Source organism: Nanorana parkeri, unplaced genomic scaffold (genome assembly GCF_000935625.1).
Source record: "Nanorana parkeri isolate BGI_ZX_2015 unplaced genomic scaffold, ASM93562v1 scaffold76, whole genome shotgun sequence".
NCBI lineage: Eukaryota > Metazoa > Chordata > Amphibia > Anura > Dicroglossidae > Nanorana > Nanorana parkeri.
Genome location: NW_017306344.1, coordinates 2,254,808 through 2,282,571, shown reverse-complemented (window position 1 = coordinate 2,282,571; position 27,764 = coordinate 2,254,808).

Below are 27,764 nucleotides of genomic sequence, written 5' to 3'. Positions count from 1 at the left end.
GTCTTCTGCATGTCTTTTAAACTTTGTAGGTCCCTCTCTCACAGGGTTTTAATGGCTGGACACTTATACTCAAAAGTGCCTCTGAGGTTCATGTGTTTACTCAGTCTTGAAATTCAAGGCATTCAAAGGTTTCCATGGGGCTTTCCAACTCAGTTCATCACTCACCTCATCTCTGGCCTATCAGTACTCCATGGCTTAAGGACAAGACAGATGGTCACGCATCCTCTTAGGGCAAAACCCTGGAGTGAAATCCATGTTCCAGGAAGTGCCTCAGATATTTAATAACATTCCCAGCATTCACAGCAAGCCTCCAAGCCTGCTGATTGGCCACGTATACATACAAATATAGCATGTTACTGAGACATCCATTGGTTTTATGTTTCCTTTCATGCATGGAGTATGTGAGCTTAGACCATCAGTATATGGATTATAAAAACAATGATGAAGTTAGGCTTTAGAGGAACAAATTAAAAAATTGACTCTTCATTTTTATGTGCAAGTTAAAATCCAAATTTGGTCCTAAAGAAACAATAATAGGTCTTAATTAAACTTAAAATGACTGCAGAATATATCTCAAGCTCGTCCTCACCTACAGTAAAAGCCCTGCTTCTATTTAGGTCAGCATTAAGCTATGGTAGCATTTCTGAAACCTCTTTTTTCGCCCTTCAAGGGCAAAGGTTTGTGATTTCCTAAGACACATCATGTATGGGTGACTAAGGCAAACAGTCTAAGGAAGTGGAAAAAAAGGTATAGAAAATTATCACCAGTTTTTCAACAGTGAATCTCATGCAGGGGATGATTTTTTTAATGACAGAACAGACAGCTGGAGCCCCAGACTTCAGGAGAGGGCCCATGGTGATCCTATATAAATGCCTGTACTTCACTACTTTTTAGTGCTCTAGTAAGTCATTTGTACATGTTCAAGTTTCTATAGGGGGAAATACAAAGGCTGAAAAAACATTAAAGGTTTTCTTTTCAGCTAAACTTTAGCCTACTATAAAGCCTCCACCAAATGATGGCTCACCTTCCACAGAAACCTTACAGACAATGAGAATCATCAAATTTAATTTCCAGTAAAGAGGACTGCACATACACACAGCCAGTGGACCAGCCTTGGCATAGCCAAGATGCCAAAATGTGCAGCTCACTCAGCTGGGGTGACACCACTCATTCATCCATAGGCAACGACTGCTGCTGTGATGTCTGTACTACAGGCTTCCATACAATACTTCTCAAAATTCAGTATTCAATCGCTCATCAATTTGGTAATGGATGTTGGCCTGTATCATACAAACTATTAACAGAAAAATATAGCTTAACAGTCATAATTAAGAAGTGGTTACTGTGAAGCTGGCCATACACCTATAGATTATCTGCAGATTTTCTATGGTCAGATGGAAAAAGTGCAACAGATTCTTCCAACTATACTAAACGAAGCGGATGGAGAAATCTCACACTGGGCCAAGCTTCAGAAGCTTGCTAGTGGAATAGAACCAGAAAAATCTGATTGGATGCAGGCATTGTTCAGTTATTTTGAGAGCCAGCGGGGCCGACTAGCAAGATACTGAAGCTTGGCCCAGTGGGAGATTCCTCCATCCACAGTTTAGCGTAGATGGAGGAATCTGTTGCAGTTTTTCCATCTGACAATAGAAAATCTGCAGATAATCTATAGGTGTATGACCAGCTTAAGGCCAAGTGCGGTTCAACCCAATATTTACTTTATTATAGAAAACTAACAATACAACAAATAAAGAAATAATCTACATGTTTTTGGTTTTGTCTGTTTAGCTAGATTTTGTATAGCATACCAGAAGCAAAGCTGTTGGAATTAGTAAGTATACTTGTATTGACAAGTACCAATGACTTTTAGATCTCATTGAATTTTATTACATGACTAAACTTTCACTTAATTATGATTGCACACAATAGGTATGTATGCTGCTAGTATCTGCCAACAGCATATGACTAATGTAAAGTATACTGCTACTAATTAATTACATTAATGCGATTTAATTCAATATTCAAACACTGTTTTAAATCCGGCAGAAATGCTTCAATAACCCATGTCAGAAGCAAAACACATGTGCCTGTGAACACTGACTTTTATGCATGAACCCATTAAATTAGGAGCACATGCTTTGAAATCAGACTGAGGCTGGTTTGTAGGCCTTCATTTGATACCTTTATTTGTATTTGTGTTTCCCACCAGCATCCGTAAGAGATAACAGGTGTCATGGCTCTAGCCCTTTAACAAATAATACTTAACCTTTAGGCTCACTGTTCTCCCCTGTTTCCCTGTTACATCGGCCCTTTCTTTATTTTTTCTAGGCCTATCTTTATATTTTATGATGTTTCCCACCACTGTCCATAAGAGACGGCAGCTGCCTATGTCTCTAACGTGATGCCTACATCTGGACCTCTAATGCATTCTATAGTGTTTCATACCACTGTCCACAAGAGATGACAGGTGTCTGTGTCTCTATTTTGAGGCATACATCTGGGACCTCCATTATACTCTATGGCAGCAGTTCTTAACTATGACATTTTGGTAATATCACTTTTCATGAGTCCCAGCAAGGTAAGAATTTTCTCATCAGATTAAAGAGTTTACATCCCCTACTCTATGGCATTTTCCACCACCATGTGAGGATCTCCAGAGGACTTTTAGGAGTACTGGGACCTGATCCACTGCCCTTACCCAAGGGTTATATGAAAGTGAAATATGGGACAAGATTCACCACATTGTTGTCATTCATCATAACTTTGATTAACAAAAAATAAATAAATGAACGGAGCACCTTCACAGACAAAGTAAAGTAGGGAACAACCATTATTTACGCATTCGTGTAAGTTAAATACATAGCATTAAATGTGTATCTCTTTACTAGGGTGACAATGGTAAAGTTCTGATGATCAGCCTTATAACACAGAAAATCGGAGACCACTTTTAGGGCCAGATTACAAATAGTACAGTGACCTGCGGTGTTCCACATTGGATCAACAGGATTTCTTCTTAGCAAATCTTATAACTAATGATGGTGACTCACTGATGGCTGAGACAACATCAAAGGCTGCAGCTTCAGTCTCTCACTCAAAATAAAATGTCCAACAGCTGCTGCTGCTCTGGAAATATCTGGTTCTCCCAGGACATCATTTCAGCTACTTTTATTCTTTCACATAGTGTCTCTAGAATCTGGAAAAAGAAAAGACATTCATCAACAATTCCATTTAATATTTATTTTATTGAGAAAAGTTTTCACATACAGTATACATGTGACAATAGTTTATAACTTGACATAAAACATTTAAGGGATTAATGATACAAAATAAAACAATTTACAACAAACCCCTTTCTAGCCAAACAATAGGTGCTTAGGCAAATAGTCAGAATTTTAGTGGATATAATCGGACATATTAAGGCCATAAATGTTCTATTTCTTTAACTTGTATATTATATCAATCTTGGTGGAAGGAAGACAAAGGGTGTATAGCCTCAAATAACGTATACCTTTTCGGTATTTCTAACACTCACGTCATAGAAAGCAATCTTCACGATGCTATATAAAGTTAAGTACCGTATAGGTAGAATAGAATCTAGATTGCCTAACAAGCAACTAAATTAAACTATATAATAAAGAAAAGAAAAATAAGTCTACAAGAGTAGAATGAAATTATCATCTTTAATCCGGTCATTGCACTAGATTAAATAGTTAGTTCGATCCTATAGTTATGGTGTGCAAAGAGGACGGCAAAACCATAATCCCCAGGCTTTTTGAAAAGTCATATGCCTGTCATTTTTTAAGGCAAACATTTGTTCGTACGAACATTGTAAATTCACGCTTCGCAAACAACATCTGAATGTTTTGGGGGTGATGGGTCGTGACACAATTGTGCTATCTGGGTCTTGGCTGTGTATAGAATATGTAATATAATTGACCTGAAGTCATAAGAAAGGGAGGATGTTGTTAATTGGAGCAAGGCTAGAGTTAAATTGGGGGGGGATTATATCTTGTGCCAGGTCTGATATCAATTTGAATATTTGATTCCAAAAGGACATGAAAGATTTGCAATACCAAAAGATATGGATTAGTGAACCGGATGACCCGCAACCTCTCCAACAAAGAGGTGAAAGTCCCTTATACAATTTAGAAAGCTTAAATGGGGTAAGGTACCACCTATGGAGGAGTTTTTGTTGCACTTCCCAATGATTAGGACAATGTGATACTTTGAAAGATAGGCTAATAGCTTTCTGCCATTGCTCTCCTGTGAAAGATATGCTCATATATATTTCCCATTTGATCATCGTATTAGATTTTGTAAAATATCGTTTATCCCCACATTTATCGTAAAATAAAGGGATGCCTTTCTTTATCCATGATTCCTTTTGGAGAAAATTCAGAATTGACCTGTCAATTTGTACCATCGTGGGGATGTGATGTCTAGAAAGGGAGTATTTTAGTTGTAGGAAATGATATAGTTCCCTATCGGGAATTAGGAATGTAGGTCAGAAAAGTTTACTATTTCTTTTAAAACAGGTCGGATAAGGACTTTATGCCATAGCTAGGCCAGTTTTTTAGGTTAATGTCAAGTATACAGTATTCCAAAATCGTTAGTGGAGTTTGTATCGAAACATTAAAGTGAGCACAGTTTGAGCCTAAAGAGAAGTGTTTTCATGTGTCTAGAGTAGTTAATATACTAGGATAAGGAGATGCAGGCTAATAGAAGATCAAATAAATCAATACCATTCCATAGTGGACCAAAGTTTATGGGGAACTCTTTTAACTCAACCTTTGATTTGATCCAAAAGACCTGCTTTGTAGTAGTGGATGATAATAGGGAGTGTTAGTCCACCATTTTCTTTGCGTCTATATAGCAGGAATGCAGGCCCGGCGCTACCGCAAGGCAAGTTAAGCCGCCGTCTGAGGGCGCTGAAGGGGTGAGGGCGGAAAATCGTAGTGGTAAGTTGCCGCCGCTGCAGTATGGGGCTCCGACCCCATGTGAGCTGGACTGGACCCCGCCCCTAGGTTTCCTCTGCTGTGCCGCTCTTTGGGACTGTGGAGTCAATGTGGCTGTACCTGCCGTCTGACAGCCATGAGATCTTTCTTCTGTGGGTGAGTGTTGTCTCTCCCCCCTCTGCCTCCCGATTGTAAAGTGCAGTGTATGTTTTTTTTTTTTTAACTCTCCCTCCCCCTCTGCCTCCGTTCCTGAACTGCAGTGTGTTCCTGTAGTTTTTTTTTTTTCTTCTCTCCCCCATCTGTCTCCTTCTCCCGGTCCTAAGCTGCAGTACATGTGTGTGTGTTTTTTTTTTTTTTTAACTTTCTCTCACCCCCTCTATCTCCAGGTCCTGAGCTGGTTTATATGTGTGTGTGTGTTTTTTAACTCTTTCTCCCCACACTGGTCCTAGGTCCCATCAGTATTAGGCCCCATTCATACCAGTGCAATTGCGGATCAGTGCGGTTTCCGCGCTGATCCGGAAACCACTGATTTCAAAAGGGAGATTTTGGTTGTTTTTAATTGCGTTTCAGCGCTGAAACTCAATTAAAAATGCACAAAACCGCGCTAACTAGTGCGATTCCATTGAAAGCTGTATGGAAACCGCACTAATCAGCGCGGCAAAAAAAGGGTCAGGGAGCAGTTCGGGTGGGGGGCAGTTCGGATCGCAGTGAGCCGCGCAGTCTCATGAACGGTCCTCATAGCAATGTATGGAATCGTTCATGTCGGCGGATCAGCGCGGCCGAACCGCCCTGGTGTCAACTCTTAATGGAGTGTGTGTCCAGTGCTCGATCCGGGGGGGGATGGGGGAGAGGCAACAGAGCAATTGCCCCTCACAAGAAAATTGATGCATCCTCCACCGCTCTTACGGCCACCATCAGGGGGGTATGGCCGATACACATGTGAGGGGTCTGGGCTACTTACATGGGTATCGGCCTTAGCAGGGGCAGCATGGCAGAGGTGACAGGGGAGGAGGGGGAGGAGGCCGGGCCCCAGCAGCGGCAGGTAAGAGGAGATGTGAGGGGGTGCAGGGAAAGGGACCCTGACCAGCCCACCTGAGACCCTGCAGAGCCCACCATAGAGAGTATCGAGTGGGCTGTGCTGGATCTATGGTGTGCTCTGCAGTGTCACTCTCAGGTGGGCTGTGTGGGGTCTCAGCTATGTGTGGGGTCTACAGTGGGCTCTGCAGGATCTCAGGTGGGCTCTGCGGGGCCCTTCTGGTGGGTCCAGAGTCCAGCGTGTTCCTGAGCCCAAAATCCAGTTAGTGTTAGTGAATAGGGAGTGTGGTTAGTGTTAGTGAATAGGGAGTGTGGTTAGTGTTAGTGAATAGGGAGTGCGGTTAGTGTTAGTGAATATGGAGTGCGGTTAGTGTTAGTGAATAGGGAGTGCAGTTAGTTTTAGGGAATAGGAAGTGCGGTTAGTGTTGGTGAATAAGTAGTGCAGTTAGTATTAGTGAATAAGGAGTGCAGCTAGTGTTAGTGAATAGTTAGTGTTAGTGAATAGGGAGTGCAGCTAGTGTTAGTGAATAGTTAGTATTAGTGAATAGGGAGTGCGGTAAGTGTTAGTGAATAGGGATTGCGGTAAGTGTTAGTGAATAGGGAGTGCGGTAAGTGTTAGTGAATGGTTAGTGTTAGTGAATAGGGAGTGAGGTTAGTGTTAGTGAATAGGGAGTGCGGTAAGTGTTAGTGAATAGGAGGTGCGGTTAGTGTTAGTGGAAAGTGAGTGCGGTTAGTGTTAGTTTATGGCCCTGCTCAACATATTATGCGGTTCTCGGTACTGTTACAGTAGCCTGTACTTCTTCTTTAAAATGCTACATAGAATTTTGTGTTGGGTCACCAGGGCAGGCGTTGCTAGGCAAAGTAGGCAGCTTGTGCGCCTACATCCGAAAATGTTGCGCTATACATGTTGCGCTATACATGTTGGGTATCGCATACGTCACAGCGAGAGCCACTATAGCTTAATAGAGCACGAATAAATTGACCGCCGTCCCATTCGCTCGCGACAAACTCCTGCCGCAGAATGGCATTTTGACAGATGCCAACCCCTGGAAAAGGACCTTGTCCCCGTTCCAATAGGGACAAGGGTCTCTTCCCCACAAGCCCTGGGGAACATAAAACAAGAAAAAATGAATAGAAATAATGGAAAAAAAAGTTGACCGCCGTCCCTCCGCTAGCGACGAACTCCTGCCACAGAATGGCATTTTGACAGATGCCGGCAACATATAAACAATTGGGTGGAGCTAGCTGTGACAGCTAGCTCCGCCCAACTGTTTACAGTTGTACTGCATTTGACAAGTGAGCCATGATTGGGCAAGGTCATCATGACTTTGCCCAATCATGGCTCTTACAGAGTACTGGGACCTGATTGGGCAAAGTCTTGCACCTGACCTGTGGTCGGGGTTAACTAGGGTTGCTTTTAGGAAGTCCCAGTGGATTCTATTGAATGCCTTTTCGGCGTCTAATGATAATAGAACATTTTGTGAACTCGAGAGTTCTGCGTGGCGCAATATGTTTGATAACCTCCTGGTACCATCCGGTGCCTGGCAATCGATAATAAAGCTCACCTGGTCAGGGTGTATCAGCATAGGTAACAAGTTATCAATCTATTGGCTATGATTTTGGCATACATTTTTATGTCAGAGTTCAAAAGAGAGATTGGTCTATAGTTATTCGGGAAAATAGGATCCTTCCCTGGTTTGTGGAGGGGAATAATAATACTTTGGAGCATTTCTATGGGTAACGTACCTTGGGTCATAGCAGAGTTAAAGACCTCAATCAAGTGTGGGGTAAGAGATTCCTTGAAGGTTTTATAATATTCGTTTGAGAATCCATCTACTCCCGGTGATTTATGTGGAGGTAGAGAATCTATAGATTTGCTAACTTCTTGAACAGTAAACAGAGTTGACAACTTAGCTTACTGTGCTGAGGTCAAGATTGGTGATTTTATGGGGTTTAGAGAATCCGATATGTCCTTTATTGTAGGTTGTGGGGTAGATGGGTCACTGTGTAAATTGTAAAGAGCCTTGTAGAAGCTCTTGAAAATATTAGATATTTTAGATGGGTGAAATTCCTTCTTGCCCGTGACCTTGTCATGAAGAGATTCTATTCTTGTGGCTTGATATCTTTTTTTTTTAGTTTTCTAGCAACATATGTGCCTGCCTTATTGTTCAAGGCATAGGAATTTGCTCTAAATTTTTTCAAAGCATGTTCAAAATTATGGAGCAGCTGAACACAAAGCTTTTGCCTCAAGTCTAAGAGCTTAGTAGCTCTGGATGTCATGTACTAATTGATCAAGCTTTTGAGCTCTAGATTTCTTCACCCATGCACCTATCTTTATACACTCCCCCTCAAGTAAGCCTTACGTGCATTCCATAATGTCACTCAATTAATATCACAGGTATCGTTCAACTCTAAATACATTTTCTATGCCTTGATAGATGTTGTTTATGTTCTGGGTGGACTAAGATAAAGGTGTTGAGCTTCAAAAGAAAATTCTTTCATCCTACATTTCAATCTTTTATCTGGATTGAAATGGTCTGACCCTAGAAATCCTGCCAATCTCTGCTGACTCAATTTGTGAGGTAGAGCGTTTGTTGATCAGAAACATGTCTATTCTAGAGTACGTGTCATGAACATGAGACAAGAAGGTGTAGTCTCTTTCACTACCATGGAAACACCTCCAAATATTAAGCAGGCCAAATTTATGGAGAAAAGTGCCAATGGTTGAGAGGGAACTTCTGCTATGGCTCGTAGTGTATTCATCAACATTTCTAATTATTATTAAAGAAAATGCTATTAGTGACTTTTACCATGTAGGAACCACAACCTCTTCTGGTGGTCAGAAGGAGCATTACACTGGAATAATGCGCCCTACCCACACTTAAGCTGTCTGTGTCTTTCGTGTGAAAAATATTTTGCATACACAATGATGAACAAAATTAGTGTATGGCCAGCTTTAGGTGGATTTGCAGTAAAGAATATCCTGATTTATTTGTGTCTGCCACTGTAAATCTCTTTTTCCCCTCTAATGCTTTTCTTATTCATATTCATACGGGTGCTGGCTCAAATGGTGGACATGCTGTTCCTGCCTCTAACTGTGCCCAGCTGATCTCCTTGAAAAACTGATGTCATCTCAGACTACTGACTAGTAGTTTTCACATCTCTTAATTTATCCATATGAGCCATAAAAAAGAAAATATGAAAAAGAAACAGTGGGAGCACAGTAAGAATATCTGAACCATAGAACTCCCAATTAATATTTGATTCTGACAGTTACATATTTATGCTTCTTAACTTTGCTTTTAAACCTGCTACTATGTCATGGCTGGATTATATCTTAGCATGATACCTCTGTACTATTTGTGTAATATTTGATTATAATAGTTTTTTAAAGGAAAACACAATTTTTGCTAATGGTATGTTATTAGGAATGTATTAAAATTGTCTTCTTTTAAATCTGCTCATTAAAATATTAATTTGTAAAACCAAAATGCAGTTGTCCTTTAAAACTAGGACAAAGCTCTTTATTTTTAGCCATGTAACTGCAATCTGTTGGCTATAATCTGAAAATACCTGTAACTTTTTTTAAAAGAATGAGGTTGTCATATAACAAAGTCCTTTGGCTAACTCATGAAAGCCGAGTGACAGTTTTCTTGCTTTTTCTGATGCGTGCAACAAATTTGGGTAATTCTTATGTGCTACCACATGTTTTAACTGAAACATGCACCATTCCTAGCCAATGCTGTGACAATTCTAACCTTGAGCAGAACCTGTGATGTCCACTGTACCTCCAGACAGCAGTATAATAGGTTTTTCAATATGGAAGCGCTCTTCACAGAAAAAAGGATTCTTTAAATTCCTATTTAGCATAGAGATAAGCTTAACGAATTTAAATGATCATTTTTAATAAAGGAAAAGGTAAAAAGGTGTTATGGAAAGAGACAAATAATACAACAGCAAAACATAAAGGTTATAGGAATGAAACTACTTAGCTAAATCTTGGATTCTATGGGTTCCAGAAGAGTCCAGTCAATGAAAGAGAAAATGGATCTGAGTTCGGCGCTCTAGTAACAAGTTTCTTGGCAGGTGTTCTTTTCTTGATGGTAAAGGAGAGCTCCAGTTTCTTGTGCAGCAGCTTTTTGCAGGCCTACTAGAGGGTGTCACTGAGCCAGCCCCCACCCAATTAGAAAGGCCCAGGAGTGTAAGACAGGAGGGCTGAAGCACTTTATGATCTTTCACCTGCCCCTCACATAATTTAAGCTTCACAAAAGTAGGCATTTTTTTATTCACCCAATGTTACCATCTGATAAACTAGAGATTATTGTATGTTATGAAATTAGCTTTTTATACATGCTAGAGGTGACATACCTGTGTTGTATCGCACCCTCAGAAGGGGTAATGTGTGTCTTTGACCATCTGTACCTCTAAGACAGGGTACATGGTATGTTTGGGACCAGTGTTTCATCATACATATATGTATATATATTTCTTATTAATATAGCTCCCCCTGGTACAAAGTGGGTGAAGTTTGGAAACTGGTTTTGTAAGCAGGATTATTTACATCTATGTGTATTTGACTGGGATATTTTAATTAATAAGTTATTAGTGTTCTGGATACTCAGTGCTTTATGATCCCTCATTAGGAGGTTGGCCATAAAGCCAAAAACAGCCGTAAGGCGGGCCTGGATAAACATCTCTGGTGCTTTGCCATTTAGGAGGAGTTTTAACTTTTAATGACTCTCTAAAACCAAATAAATATTTTAATGGGAAGTCTGATTTAGTCATGTCTAAAAGTGGTGAATTTCAACAAAGAGAGGGGACAGCAGGGTTTTTCTAAATAATTTTGGGGTGCCCAGACCTCATTACTGTCAGAACAACGTCTTATCCTTTACAGCCAAGGAATTTGTGTCAGAGCACAATGAAAACCAGACAAGTGAAAGGTGCTAGTTAAAATATGTATTAAGAACAGTGTCCACAGGAGCAAGCAGAATCCTAAACCAGAACAAGCCAGAGTCAGAAGCCGGAATGGGTAGTCGTCCAAGCCAGGCCAGGAACAGTCTCTCAGATGATGCTCTTCTGTCTGGCCATAAGAAGGAGCCTACGGGTGTTCCTTGGGGCGCAAAGGTAGCCCCAGCTGATTGGAAAGCTCAAGATCGAAAAAAAAGCTGCTTGCGCCCGAATCGATCAGGGCCGCAAGTTCAAGGTCAGTACCAGGGAAACACATATGGTTAGATGGGAAGAACCGTTGTATACAGGCATATTCAGGAACACAGCTGAACTGACAGTCCTACCTATAGGTGGTTTGATGGGGCAGTCTCTCAACATATGACCGGGTTTGGCGCAGTAGAGGCAGAGATTGAGAGTCCGCCTTCTGGACCTCTCGACCGCGGAGAGCGGACCCCTGACTACTCCGATCTGCATCGGTTCTTCAGGGGCGAGGTCCCCGACTGTGGAGGATGGCACGAGGATTGGCAGCGGAAGAGGGTCGGATCGCCGTGCAGGAGGGGGCAGAGCGTGTTGCCTCTCCGTCCTCCTTTCCCGGAAACGGCGGTCCAGTTGGGTAACCGTGCTCATCAGCCCCTCCAAAACCTCCGGAACCCCGATACGGGCGAGCTCGTCTTTTAACTGGTCTGATAGACCGATCCGGAACTGGTCAATAAGGGCCACTTCATTGAGTCCGGTATCTGGGGCGACCTCCCGGAATTCTGTAATGTAGTCCACCACTGGACGCCTTCCTTGCCGAAGAGAGCGGAGAGTGCCCCTAGAGGTGGAGGCACGCAGGGGGTCATCAAAGAGCGCCTGCATGGCGGAGACAAAGGAGCTCCAAGAGGACAGTACTGGACTATCAGTTTGCAGGAGCTGATGGGCCCAGGTCTGTGGGGGTCCCGTGAGCAGGGAGATAGCCGTCCGTACCTTGACATAGTCTGACGAGTAGGTGCGGGGTTTCAAGGAGAACAGTAGTTCGCAGGAGATGAGAAACGACCGGCATTTCCTCCTGTCTCCAGAAAATCGTTCCGGTAGGGCCACTGCTGGCTCACTGTTCACGACCTCCAGTGAGTGGCGTGGAACGGGAGGAGGTGAGATGGGGGAGGAGGAGGAGCTACCCTTGCCCGATGCCCGCGCCTGCGAACCTGACAAGGAACGGCCCCTATGGGTCCCTGACAAAGAGTCTGCTCAGGCAAAGAAGGAAACACAGGTGAGGGAAATGGCAGCCAACCAAGAATGCTGCAAACCAGTAAAGTCAGGGTGGAAACCTGACAATGTGCCATTGAGACTCTATTTGGACTGCAGTTGCCATGATGCTGTACATGTGACACCAGCCATTTGAGGATGGAACATTTAGTTGGGAGCTGAAATTTAGCTATTCAGTTGAAAGCTGACAACCTTGATAGTTGCCATTCCTTAAAAGTAACTGTTTTTTAGACCATTAAATTAGTGGTAAGTTATTCCCTAAAAATACCACCATATCAGTGATAAGAAAAGTGAAGGCAGTTAAAAAATGTTCATGTTAAAGTAAATTTTGTCACACGTGTATTGGGTCAAAACAAATTTTTGTCTGAGGCAATTCTACAACAGATTCATATACACTATATTGACAGTAGCATTAATCTGTCCCAAGTTGCATCATGAGTTGCACAAATGGTAGACAATTTCTAATGAGTGTCTATGGCACTATGGCAGGGAATGATGTGTTAGCTTTGTGAATTGAGTCTTGTGTATTCTGACCACTATAAATTATCCTTTTAGGGCCCATTCACAGCACAGGACTGCCATTCCTGGGCACTTTCTAAAGTTGGGGAACCTGAGATTGGAGCAGTTTAAACGGTGGGACAAGGGTAGGGGATCATAACAATGGTATTATAGCAATTGCTAAGATAAAAGTGTATAATGATAATAATTAAATTATATACCAATATGGTACTTATAAATAACAAGGCATTTGTGACAATGCATGGACCACAAATGAGCAATTATTAGAATACATGGGCGATAAACAGGCAATTATGACAATACACAGGCAACAAATGGGAAAACCTAACAATATGAGTGGCAAACTCCTGGTCTTACTTACTGCTGTACACATTATGTATTGGGTGGGAATGGGCACTGTTAGGGTAGCTGGAGTTTCACTTAAAGGAATTCTGCACTGAAAGAAATGCTACCATTGCTGACATCTTTTATGAAAGGCTGGTTGCCTGGCTGTCTCCAGCTAAAGAACTTTCTGAGTCACTGACCCAGATCAAAAATGCAGATCAGTGGAGCTATAGTTAAGTGACTCCTAAGTAATTAAACTAAAGCTACCACATCAGCATGACTGGCAGGGAACATTTATTTTTAAAATATGGTGTTCAGCAATGGTAGTCTCCATTACTAGTTTCCTTTTAAATGCTTTCCAAAATCTTATCATTATGAGTGTAGCTTAAGTCTTTTATATGGATCTGATTCTAAGCCATGTCTGTTTATAAGTCAAGCTCCCTGTGTTGGTCTAAAGATGCCTGAGTGTCTCTGATTGCACACTGTCACTGATTATCTCCCGTATCAGGTCATAATCAGAGTGAGATTCTCAGGGGAAGGAATCTATTAGCAATACATTCAGAGCAATGACCTTGCATCTTAGTTTGTTGCTCTCAACAGCTAATCAATATGACTCTTACCAGAAAAGGACAGTGATATTAGCGGCGCATGAGAGCACTAGTAACGCTGTAATGGTTATATTCAAACATTGCACAGTAGTATTTCAGACATGATTTACGGAGGTCTTCTGCAGGACTTGCGACTATGGACACAGAAGTATAATGTTTCACTCTTTTGCTAAAATCAGTTAGACACAGTGGTACTGCTGGAATGTGTTATCATTAACCACTTGCTGACCGGGGTGTTTACACCCCCTTCCTGTCGAGGCCATTTTTCAGTTAAGTCTATTGTCATCACATAGGGGGCTAAGAATCCCCCTATGTTTTATCAAATTACAGTAACAGGTCCTCTTTATGGAGACATTAGCAGTCTCTAAGACCCCTAATGTCACCTAAGGCCCCCTAAAGAAGCTGATGAAGCAGAGACCTGCTTCACCAGCTTCTCCATCCGGAGAATGACAGCTGAATGCGGAAGTGATGTAATATATATCACTTCCTGTTTTCTAATACCGGAAAGGAGATCAGAGGGAGATTGTGTACTGATGTCCCTCCGATCTCCTTGCACAGACACACAGGGAGCCCGGGATCGGCAGCGGAGGTGGAGGGGCGCACAGAGACACAACATACAAGCAATCCGGCTGCTCTACAGTCGCCAGACCGCTTGTATGTAAACAGCCATCGCTGGCTGTTTCAAATTCTGACAAGGCAGCATGCAAGAGTGGGTGCGAGCACAAGGATGTTTTGGAATGCCAACCTGCATCCAGAAGGAGCCCATCTGGCCATTTATGTAGGGCAAGCGGGCGGCAAGTGGTTAACCACTAAGATCTCATCAACTAATTAAGGTAATTAAAAAAAATTCTTCCAGCTTTTTAAAATATGCAGCTTTTATTGGTATAATATTTGGTGATCCTGTCATGAAGGTGCTTGTTCAGGTATTTTTTTATGGGGGACAATACTCTGTCCTTGTCTCCAAATTGTGCCCCTGAGCTTTTGAAAAGAGAGCACGTTGAGAGTGGTCGTTTCAAGACACATCACGCAGGCATGGAGAAATTACATTCAACCATCAGTGCATGCATGATGCATGTAGACAGGAAGTGCCTATAAAGAGGCTGCAAGAGATCAGCAATGCTGATATACAACAAAGAATGCCCATTCTGGGCAAAAAACCACAGCCCCCAATGACTCTATACGCACATCTTTAGTGTTCTCCCAACTGTTCCTAACTCCATCACAACCTCCACCAAAATATGTGTTGGCTGATCTCAAAGTGAGTATCATTGTCATCCTCTATGTAATGTGACAGTGCTTGGACCTAGTGATTGGGCACTGCATCATGGGAGGAGGTCACATGATCCCCCCTACCTGAAGCACAAGATGTTTTGGAGCAGCACACATGCAAGAAGGAGTGGTGGGCAAAGGGTAGAGTAGTGACTATAAAGTGATTGGGGCGTGTGCTTTACTCAGCTGCTGTCACTGTGCCCTAAAAAGGGTGTTATTCTATCTTCAGCCATCAGTCAGCCACAGATCCTACAGATTGAAGGATTGTCGCTGCACAATGCATGCACGCCTGTCAAAGTACAATTTTTAAAAAAATTGCTATTTTTTCCTCATAGTTCTACAAAGAATCACACAATTACATGGTAAGGCTGGAAAATTATACATCTATCAAGTTCAATCTGCAGACAAAAATAAACAAACCTGTATCCTTAGAACCCTAAACCAATGATTGATCCACAGGATGTTTTTCTAATCTAATCTGCTTTTTGGCAGAATATGTTATTTCGCTAATTAAAATTCTGCTGTCTGCTAAGAGGATAAAAGCTGCTAAGACTCATACAGAACAGTCATACACTTGTCTAGAGCCCCACCTGCCGGCTTCAAATGGGAAATATGAAACAAATAGTTGTTAATAGCAGTATTTCTAATTTTAAAAATATATTTTTAGTACTAAACATATTAAATAAAAAAGTTCATAATAATAAATGATTTAAATCAGTGCACACTACAGACTAATAAAAGCATCTTAAATTTATTTTGTTTTTAATCAGACTGAATGATGATCTTGTTTTTTGATTCAGCAGACACCCGCTAAACAACCCTCTGTGCTCTGGGCAAATGGTTGATTAGACTGCATGAGAAACCTGTTCTGTTCACTGCCATATGCCCAGTGATAAGTGGAACTAGCAGCATCTGCTGGCATTTCACTCCTCCTCTTCCTCCCCTCTGCATAGGCAGTAAACATATTTTTGGTGACCAAGCATTTACATTTATGCAGTAGCTAGCCAAAGACATTGGCACTAATGCTGTGATGAAAAGAGATAAAAAAATAAGAAACTGTATAACTGTGTCTAACACTTTTATACACCAGATACTACTCATATCTCTGTTGATTTGAGTGAGAACTATGAACATCAGTCTGTGCCCATTTATGTATTGGCATTAACATCTTTATTAGCAGATAGCATTGTTTACATCTTCTCTATTACAATGTCGTACTATCTTGTCTTTAAAGACTTAGGGGTTGATTTACTAACCTTATAAACACGCCACGAACATGTATACACCTCTGTAGTGTGTTCCCTCCCAGCATGATCTATGGGTGGAATCTAAACACCTTTGTAGTGTGTACACACCCAGCAGGTGTGTTGTACAAAGCCAAGCATGAATTGCAAGGTGATGTTGTGTAAATTAGCTCTATGTTATGTTGCTTGCGCTGATGAATGCAGGAATGTAAATGCATGAGCTAACCATTTTTGTCTAAACTGTGAAGCAGCATTATATATGGATCATGTGCGTGATTTTTCCATATATGGCATTAGTGGAAATATGCTTTTAGAGACTTTTTGGTTGATAAATACGTTTTGCTGTGTGAAAATCACACGCACCTGGTGTGTGCGTGTGTTTAGGTTAGTAAATCACCCCCTTAATGTACTTCCTAATGCACTGACAACATTTCACTCAGCCCTGTGAATTTGCACTTCCTTGTGTCACCACTCACAGAGCCTGGCATCTGAACTACAACTCAACATCTGAACTTCCCACAATGTAACATTATCATTGCTTGCTGGAAGCAATGCATGATGGGATATGTAGTCTTGAGAAATCAAGCTTGCATTACATCAAGCAGCAGGGAAAGAGATGCAAAGCACACTGGGAATGAAAGAAGCTGCTGAGAGCACTACAGAAGGCAACGAGCCTCCTAATCCGAAATTGCACATTGAAAAAAAAAGGGCGGCAACCATATTGACCGCCGGCGCATCCATACGCACGTATGCACATATAGAAGCAATGGGCATCGCCATCTTGGTGCAACCAAGAGGGTGGTGTGTCTTCTTACGTGACGTCGGATGCACCAAGATGGCGGCCCCCATACAACAAATTACTATATGCCCGAATATATAGTAATTGGTATATTCGGATATATAGTCATTCGGATTAAGATGAACGGCCAAATTGACAGAAATTCAGTGATTTGGCAGTTTGGCCGAATTTAAATGCACCTCTCAACAATCAACAATTATTCTTCAGTGACAGAACTCATACAATGCAGTGCATTCTTTCTGCACCTTTCCTCCATCCTACACTGCCTCATATCCTTCCATTGTGTCAGTCTGAGGAGCAGAGAACTATGCCATTAACCTTGAGATTTCTTAACACTCTGGATCACTGCCCTGGTCAGATAAAAGCTCTGCTGCTGATAATATAAAATGTCTGCCTAAAGTCCCCGCCGCGCTTATTGTTCCTCCGCGGCAGCACTGACCGGGAGGAAGTTACGTACAGGCACAGAGTGCGCTCTGTGCGCCTATGCTTAACTTCCTCCGAGTCAGTGCTGCCGCGGAGGAAGAATGAACACCGGCGGAGACTTCTTAGGAGTGCACCATGTGCGCCTCCTTAATGAGACTGGTTGGCCGCACAGATAGAAGTTAAGGATTGTGGCAGTTGTGGTCATCTTAACATTAATATCAATGCGGCCGACCGGTCTCATTAGGAGGCGCACAGACTCAGAGCACACTCCTAAGAAGGAAAAAGGGACAAAATTGATTTTTTTCAAAGAAACAACGGGACAGGGGGAAAAAAATGAAGAAATAACAGTACTGTTATTTTTTCAGTACAAAATAAATAATAAATACAAAAAACGCACAGAACCACTCTACATATTACCATTTAGGCCGATGGTTGTTTCCTCTATGTCTGTCTGTTCTGTTCAGTAAACAAAGCAGCCTCCCTCTACTCCTTACAGCTACTGTGTTAATACATAACATTGTCAGTGAGAAATGGGATTGCAGTTAGCAGTGTAGATGTATACAGGTTATCATGAGCTAGTAAAATTACTGTATTCCTAGAGACAGCACATCTACAGAGCTAACTTGGCTTCTCTGGGACAAATGGAGGAGCCTGATGTTTCCTGACTATCATCATGGGACTCATACGCTGAAAGACTAATTTTCTTCCTGCAAGCTAATAAGGTGAGAGATTCTGTTCAGAATCATGCTGAGCTACAGAGTACCGTAGAACCTAGGAATTGTGCTATTGTTTGCTCCCTTGTGTTCCCTGTTAAACCTGTCATTTTAGGAAATGATTGCACTAATGAAAAAACACGTTTTTTAAAAAGTATTTCTACCTAATGAAATGTCAGATGAAAGTATATCTGAAGCTATTGCTGAATTGTGCAGGTTCTCAGGGGACGGTTACTTTGGCAGCCATTTAGAATCTTTAGTAAGTGACCAGCTTGTATGTGGGCTGAAAAACAGAATTTCTCCATGGTTCAGGAGGAGGCGGTAGCTTATGAGGATTCATCCATGCATTTAAAAAAAAATCTAGAAATTCCTGTAGTAAGATTCATACATTAGATTTTCATCAAAATACAGAACATAAAGTTAACCTGTGCTTTGCTTCTGCAGACATCTTGTGTAGCCTTCAAGTTGCTCTGGCCGTTGCGTACACAAGACTAAGTACTCTTTGCCCATGCCACATGATAACACTGTGACCTTGCCATAGGCTACTCGGGCACCTAATGATGCATCATGGGAGAAACTAAACATAGCCACACGATACTCATTCTCTTCAATCCGACCTAAAAAAAAGCAGCAGACGAGCAAAAGATAAGGGGGGAGGATGTTAAATGAACCTGCTGCTTTGACTGCTTGGGAAAACCCTATAATGGTAGTGGTCTCCCCTATACAATATTGCTTACTGCAAGCTAAAACATCTATAACATTGCACAAAAAGGACCAGAATGTATTCATCTTAATGTCACAATATACAGCAACAGTACTATTACTCTGGAAAGTTCCACCTTATAACATTAATAAAGCCATCCTTGAGCACCAGCAGTGACTATCATGCATATACGAGCATAATTATATCATGCGCAGTTAACTAGTTTCTTGATGATGGATGCCGGCAGAGAGAGGAGGGGGCGTTTATCTGGCGGTATAAGGTATTGCACTGGGTCCCATCCTCTCTTGTACAGCTGTCGGGCATTTGGTCAAGGACCAAGTGCCCGACTTTTCAGATGGAGGTGATACCCAAATGACTGAGTAATTTGGGTGTCACCCCCTCTGATGGTGTTAGCCGGTGTGTGGGCCTCACCCCCTGAACCCCCCTTGTGACACCACTGCTCTGAGATAATGTTATTAGTAATGTAGTAGGAAAGAGGAAGCATTTTTTCCTCAGTCTACTTTTCCCCAGTGATCAGACTGCAATAATGTAGGGACATACAGTGAGGTCAATAGCAGGTGAGGCACCCCTGACCCGCCCCCGACCCTACCCCACCTCAGGCCTGTTCACTGAGCTAAGTGTGGAGGAGGGTGGGAGGAGCCTCCCTGCTCTTTACTTGCCCGTCACTGACGAGGCATCTAGATGGACGCCGTCAGTGTTTTTTTTTCTAAATGGATGATTTGGACCAATGGCACTTTGCCATTGGTCCAAACCATCAACAGAACTCAAGCCTCTGACTCCAAGTCAGGGGCTTGTTGTGGCTCTGAGCTTACTGTGTTAGGTTACACACAGTCACAGGGAAGCCCGTTGCTGTGTAATCTAACATAGCCGAATGAAGCGCCGCCTGTAATTAACAGGCAGCGCTCTGTCCATGACAGGTTACACAGCTGGGAGGCTTTCCCGGCTGTATAACCTGTAAGAAATCGTTCAGAATGGAGAAAAAGTCAAGTTCAAGTCTGAAGCTTACAGCTTTTTCTTCCATAATGACAGGTGAGGCTCTGCCCCACCTGCCTCCCTAGACCTCATGTTCCCGCAATACTGTTATTTTGTAGCAAGTCACAATAGACGCTGCTGCAGGGGCTGATCTTTTTCACGACATTTGTGAACTGCCAGAAGCTGCACAGATACTTAAGCTACAAGGCATCAATATCTTTGAGCAGGCATCTAAATCCAGGAAGTAGATGGTGACGCTGGATGATGCCTAAACAAAGATGCCAGAAACTTAATCCGGCTTGAGAGGGGAGTCCTGTGTCTGTGTGGCATAATCTCTCAGGGCCTGGTCCTGGGGGGACAGACCTTGACCTACATAAGTGGTGATAGGTCTCCTGTCCACCAGCATTTCGTTTAAATTTTCTGCCTGATACTAAGAGACATAGCTGCCTTTAACCACTTGCTGTCCGGAGCAATTTCTTACAATTTGCACACATGATAAAATCTGAATTTGTGGCTAAAAAACAGCCTAACAACCCCAACAATGATATATGTTCTGAAAGCAGAGGCTCTGTAGAATAAAAAGATGCTAGTTGCAATTTTTTATGTCACACTGTAATTGCAAAAATGTTTATCAAACCAGTATTTTTTGGATGCAAAAAAGGTTTTTGGTGGACAGACCATGAGTGTTTGGTGCCACACCCCTGGTATATACAGTATGTCAAAAAGCGCGGAATGCGCGAAACACGTTGAAACTGCCAATTATCCATTCCCTAGGTTCCAAATAAGGCCATACATATGATATTTGGATTGTTCATTACTTTATTTGATCAGTCGTTGTTCAAATCTTCAACAACGTTGGGTTCTTGTCTGTATGTTGCTTAATCATATTTATCATGCCTTAATTCATGAAAGTGGGTGCTGGAGGATTTTTTTTATATGATACATCATAGATTTTAACCCTATGCTATTATGGCCATTTCATTCTTTTATACTTTTTATATCTAAATAAAATAATATTTTTACTCAAGCAATTTTGTGATTTATTGGTACTTGCCGCCTGGTTCCCTAAAAGCCCCATCTTTTCTTTGCTATCTTTTTGACAGTATTTTTAGGATAAAAAACACTATAATTAAATTTAGTGCACAGAAACATAATATAATACCCAATTTATTTGTAAAACATATAAGATGGGGTCCCGCCCGGGTAAATAGACACCAAACATGTCAAGCCTTAAAATTGCGTACACCCTTGAAACCGCAAAAAACTACAGTAACCAAAATTTCCCATAGGTAACACTTTAAAAGCTTTTACTGCTCATCAGTTTAGTGTTAACAGTGATTGATGGCCCTAGAATTATTGCTCTCACTCCGACATTCATGGTGATATGTAACAAGTGTAGCACAATTTTCTTTTTTGCGTGGGGGGACTTTGACATATTTTTTTTTTAAATGTGGTTACTTTCATTTTTGCATTTTTTTTAAAAACACTTTTCTGTTTTACACTAACAAGAGATAGCAATAAAGTTAGTAACAGCAGATAGGGTGTGAAAGGTCCTCTTTATGGAGACATCAGGGATCTTTCAGACCCCTAATGTCACCTAGGGACCCCAAAGAAGCTGAGGAAGCAGAGATCTGCTTCACCAGCTTCTTCTCCTGGCTGTAAGAGCAAGAAACTGTAACTAGTGACACCAGAAGTGATGTAATACACATCCCCTCTGGGTCCAGTAATCGGAGGAAGCGTGCTGATTTCTCTCCGATCATTGTGGGGAGATCCGCCGTGCCGGTCCCGGGCCCACACGGGGGACAGCGGAGCCTGGGGAAGCTGGCGTCGACGGAGGGGGGGAGCACATTCCACCAATCGGTACAAACAATCTGGTGGCTGTATAGACGCCGGATCGCTCGTATCTTAACTGCTATCGCCGATTGTTTAAACTGACACCAAGAACACGGCTGAATCTGACGTGACTTTTCTGGCCAATCAGATGTGTTTGCCGGTTTAATGCATCCGAATGGGTCTGAACACGAATACTTGTGTCGTTACGGCAACATGAGAGCCACATGCATGTAATACTAAAGCTGAGGCTCCTAGACCCGAATGGCATTTGGGAGCTCCTGAATACCTTTTGGGTCCGGGAGCCTCAACTTTAGTAATATATGTATATGGCTTCCAGACTTGAATGGCATTCAGGATCCAAATTTCCAAATTGCATTCAGGAGCTCCCTAATGCCATTCGGGTCTGGGAGCCTCAGCTCTAGTAATATATGTTTATGGCTCCCAGACCAGAATATACATATAATTCTAAAGCTAAGGCTCCTAGACCTGAATGGCATTTGGGAGTTCCTGAATGCAATTTGGAAATTCGGATCCTGAATGCCATACGGGCTAGGAGCCTCAGCTTTAGTATTATTATCTGGAAATGGTTTTCTGTGGTATTCACAATGAATATTCATAAACTCAACCGAAACTAACGAAGATTCGGATTTCGTCCGAATCTGAAACCCAAACCAAATTGAATTTCGGATCTGAATCCCGAAATAACGAAATAATGAAGTAGGGTTGCACACATACCAAGTACAGTACTCGGTACAAGTACGAGTACATGTACCGATACTTTTGAGCTCCAAGACTAGACTAGAGAAAAATTAAAAAATTAGGAGGCAGCTGTCATTTGTAAGGAGCACACGGAGCTCCTGGGATTTGTGCATCTCTGTTTTAATGTACGATTTTGTTTTTATAAATATAAATAAAGGGATGCACCGATACCAGTTTTGCAAGTACGAGTACTTACAAGTACGAGTACTGATACATTTTTATTTATTGTCATGTGACAGTTTTTCTAAATCAATACAGACTAATGATTTCAGGACAGTGGTGGAGCGCCAGAGCTAGGTCCCAGCTGCAACCACTGCAACCCTGGTAGTTCTCATGAAAATGCCAAGTATCTGCACGGGTACTCGAAAAGTATCTGTGCATCCCTATAACGAAGTATCTCAACCAAACCAAACCAAATTTTTCCAGTGAGCTCATGCCTTTGTCCATGTACAATCTGCCTCTGCTGACACTTATCTGTTAGCAGTGTTATCCACCCTGCCAAGTTAGCCTGTGTGAGTTTGTAGAAAGTTATTAAAGTCTTTGGGAATGTTTTTAAGATGTTTTTGGTGCTTTAATACTGAATAGAGACAGCTGGGTGTTGTCCACAAAAGACATGGAGGGAGTTTATCAAAATTTGGGGCAGCTGTGCATCACATCCAATCAGCTTCTCAAATCTTTACTGAACAAACTGAAGAGAGAAGCTGATTGGCACTTCTGTTAATGAATATCAGTGGGCAGCAGCCCTAAAACATACATTTTTGAGTGGACTAGGTTCCTGAAAAGAAAGTTCAATATATATATACAGTACATATACAATGATATATGTATGTACTGTATAGATAGATAGATAGATAGATAGATAGATAGATAGATAGATAGATAGATAGATAGATAGAAGATAGATATTGATAAGAGATAGATAGATAGATAGATAGATAGATAGATAGATAGATAGATAGATAGATAGATAGATAGATAGAATGTCGCTTGTTAGATAGGGAGACGGTGAGGGAGTTCTTTGGGAATGTTTTTAAGATGTTTTTGGTGCTTTAATACTGAATAGAGACAGCTGGGTGTTGTCCACAAAAGACATGGAGGGAGTTTATCAAAATTTGGGGCAGCTGTGCATCACATCCAATCAGCTTCTCAAATCTTTACTGAACAAACTGAAGAGAGAAGCTGATTGGCACTTCTGTTAATGAATATCAGTGGGCAGGAGCCCTAAAACATACATTTTTGAGTGGACTAGGTTCCTGAAAAGAAAGTTCAATATATATATACAGTACATATACAATGATATATGTATGTACTGTATAGATAGATAGATAGATAGATAGATAGATAGATAGATAGATAGATAGATAGATAGATAGATAGAAGATAGATATTGATAAGAGATAGATAGATAGATAGATAGATAGATAGATAGATAGATAGATAGATAGATAGATAGATAGATAGATAGGAGATGGGTAGATAGATAGACAGTCTGATAGGAGATAGATAGTCTGATAGGAGATAGATGGATAGATAGATAGATAGATAGATAGATAGATAGACAGACAGTCTGATAGGAGATAGATAGGTAGAAAGATAGATAGATAGATTTAGACAGACAGTCTGATAGGAGATAGATAGATAGATAGATAGATAGATAGATAGATAGATAGATAGATAGATAGAAAGATAGACTGACAGGGGATAGATAGATAGATAGATAGATAGATAGATAGATAGATAGATAGATAGATAGATAGATGTACAAGTACCAGTGTGCATTAAATGTCACTTGTATGTGAAGGTTATGTTGAAGGAGGGAAGAACTTGTTGTGATCCCCTCCTCCAGCCAATGTCACTCCTGCTTATTATGGGAGGCTGTCATTTGAATGTCCTTTATTGGTTTTGCTTTTAAGAGAAATGATGTCAGAGCTGGCAAGGAGCACATAAACATCCAAAGAATATGAACGGTCATCTCATTGAAGAAGGTAAAAAAGAGGACATGTATTTGTTAGTGGGATAAGACATTGTCATTTCCTAATCAATACTAGACATGTGCATTCGGATTTGGACAAACCTGCAAATCAACGAAATTCAGTCTGAATCCGACATAACTAATTTTTTAATATGCCCGAATATACTAAAACGATATTCGGGCATATCACAATTCATTATCAGAACACTCGGCAGCCATATTGGCCGCCATGCGTTCTGCGCATGCCCGTCGCCATCTTGGAGGCGGGGTACATAACATCACATGATACCATGTCATGGGTGACGTTATTTGCAGAACGAGCGGCGGCCAGATCGGACACTAGAGTGTTTTGCGCATGCGTGCCCCCATTTTGGAGTATATCTTGATATACACCCAGATGGCGGCGCCGACATATACTCCAAAATAGCCAATATGGCCGCCGCTCGTTCAATGGTTTCTTTGTGCGGTTTTGGATTCGGAGGCTCGTTACACTATTAATTAGTCAATGGAAATTAATTTTAATGCATTAGGAAATAGACATGTTATGCTGGGCACACACCTTACAACCATCGCAAGACTTTTTAATTGCGATGGTTGCAAGGTAATTAAAAAAACGTACGATCTGCCTATCTTGGACAGGCAGATCGTACATGCGATGATCGCAAGCCCGCCATGCTGAGGGGCGAGCTTCCGATGACCGCAATGCTGAACATGCCACACACCCGCCGACAATCGTACAAGGGTTTTCGAACATGTTCCTAAGATAAAAGTCGTGCAACCTTACAGTAGCAGAGGTTGCACGCCTTCCACACACCTTGCGATAATCGTACGATCGCGGGATTTCCCACGATTATCGTACGATTATCGCAAGGGCACCTTTAGCCAGCAAAAAATGTGTTAAGTTCCGTTTTGTATCGGATGTTTTTCGTTATTTCGTTTTTCAGGTTTCGGGTCTGAAAATCAAATCGTGATGAATCCGCTTTATCCTAAATTTTGGATGAGTTAAATGATCATTACGAATGAAAATGTGTTGCAAAAAAGTGACATAAAATGTTTACTTTTTTTCTTCTGAATATCTGACACTATAGAAACAAAAAAAACAATCTAAAAATGTAGTCCAAATTTTTTTTAAAACGTTATTCAAAAATGTTTTCAAAAAGTTTTTCAAAAACTCAAAAAAATTATTCCAAACTGTCCAATCTTGTTGGACTAGTATGATTTCATGAAGGCGACCTCTTCGGGAACAGTTATGTTGGTGAAACATGTAAGGGGAGTTTTTTTCATTCTGGGGCGCTTTGGAAGGTATATGCTGCTCCATGGATTTAAATAGAATTTGCATTTATTTGGAGGAAGTGCAGCTCTTCTTGGACAGAAATCCATACAGGTGAGAGCGAGCTTTTTTGCCAGCACCAGGAGGTTCCTCTTAATATGGATCTGCTTGCGGTAGATAGATAGATAGATAGATAGATAGATAGATAGATAGATAGATAGAAAGATAGACTGACAGGGGATAGATAGATAGATAGATAGATAGATAGATAGATAGATAGATAGATAGATAGATAGATGTACAAGTACCAGTGTGCATTAAATGTCACTTGTATGTGAAGGTTATGTTGAAGGAGGGAAGAACTTGTTGTGATCCCCTCCTCCAGCCAATGTCACTCCTGCTTATTATGGGAGGCTGTCATTTGAATGTCCTTTATTGGTTTTGCTTTTAAGAGAAATGATGTCAGAGCTGGCAAGGAGCACATAAACATCCAAAGAATATGAACGGTCATCTCATTGAAGAAGGTAAAAAAGAGGACATGTATTTGTTAGTGGGATAAGACATTGTCATTTCCTAATCAATACTAGACATGTGCATTCGGATTTGGACAAACCTGCAAATCAACGAAATTCAGTCTGAATCCGACATAACTAATTTTTTAATATGCCCGAATATACTAAAACGATATTCGGGCATATCACAATTCATTATCAGAACACTCGGCAGCCATATTGGCCGCCATGCGTTCTGCGCATGCCCGTCGCCATCTTGGAGGCGGGGTACATAACATCACATGATACCATGTCATGGGTGACGTTATTTGCAGAACGAGCGGCGGCCAGATCGGACACTAGAGTGTTTTGCGCATGCGTGCCCCCATTTTGGAGTATATCTTGATATACACCCAGATGGCGGCGCCGACATATACTCCAAAATAGCCAATATGGCCGCCGCTCGTTCAATGGTTTCTTTGTGCGGTTTTGGATTCGGAGGCTCGTTACACTATTAATTAGTCAATGGAAATTAATTTTAATGCATTAGGAAATAGACATGTTATGCTGGGCACACACCTTACAACCATCGCAAGACTTTTTAATTGCGATGGTTGCAAGGTAATTAAAAAAACGTACGATCTGCCTATCTTGGACAGGCAGATCGTACATGCGATGATCGCAAGCCCGCCATGCTGAGGGGCGAGCTTCCGATGACCGCAATGCTGAACATGCCACACACCCGCCGACAATCGTACAAGGGTTTTCGAACATGTTCCTAAGATAAAAGTCGTGCAACCTTACAGTAGCAGAGGTTGCACGCCTTCCACACACCTTGCGATAATCGTACGATCGCGGGATTTCCCACGATTATCGTACGATTATCGCAAGGGCACCTTTAGCCAGCAAAAAATGTGTTAAGTTCCGTTTTGTATCGGATGTTTTTCGTTATTTCGTTTTTCAGGTTTCGGGTCTGAAAATCAAATCGTGATGAATCCGCTTTATCCTAAATTTTGGATGAGTTAAATGATCATTACGAATGAAAATGTGTTGCAAAAAAGTGACATAAAATGTTTACTTTTTTTCTTCTGAATATCTGACACTATAGAAACAAAAAAAACAATCTAAAAATGTAGTCCAAATTTTTTTTAAAACGTTATTCAAAAATGTTTTCAAAAAGTTTTTCAAAAACTCAAAAAAATTATTCCAAACTGTCCAATCTTGTTGGACTAGTATGATTTCATGAAGGCGACCTCTTCGGGAACAGTTATGTTGGTGAAACATGTAAGGGGAGTTTTTTTCATTCTGGGGCGCTTTGGAAGGTATATGCTGCTCCATGGATTTAAATAGAATTTGCATTTATTTGGAGGAAGTGCAGCTCTTCTTGGACAGAAATCCATACAGGTGAGAGCGAGCTTTTTTGCCAGCACCAGGAGGTTCCTCTTAATATGGATCTGCTTGCGGAATCTGAGCGGTGAGTGTTGTGGATTATTTTGTATTATTTTGGGGTTTGCACTTATTTCGGCAGAATATTGATTTTTATGTCGATAGAACCTTCATTTTAGGTTAAACATAGGACAATCAATTATATATTTAACAGGCCAAAAGAGAGCAAAAAAGAGAACTTCATTGTTACGGTTAATATATATATATATATATATA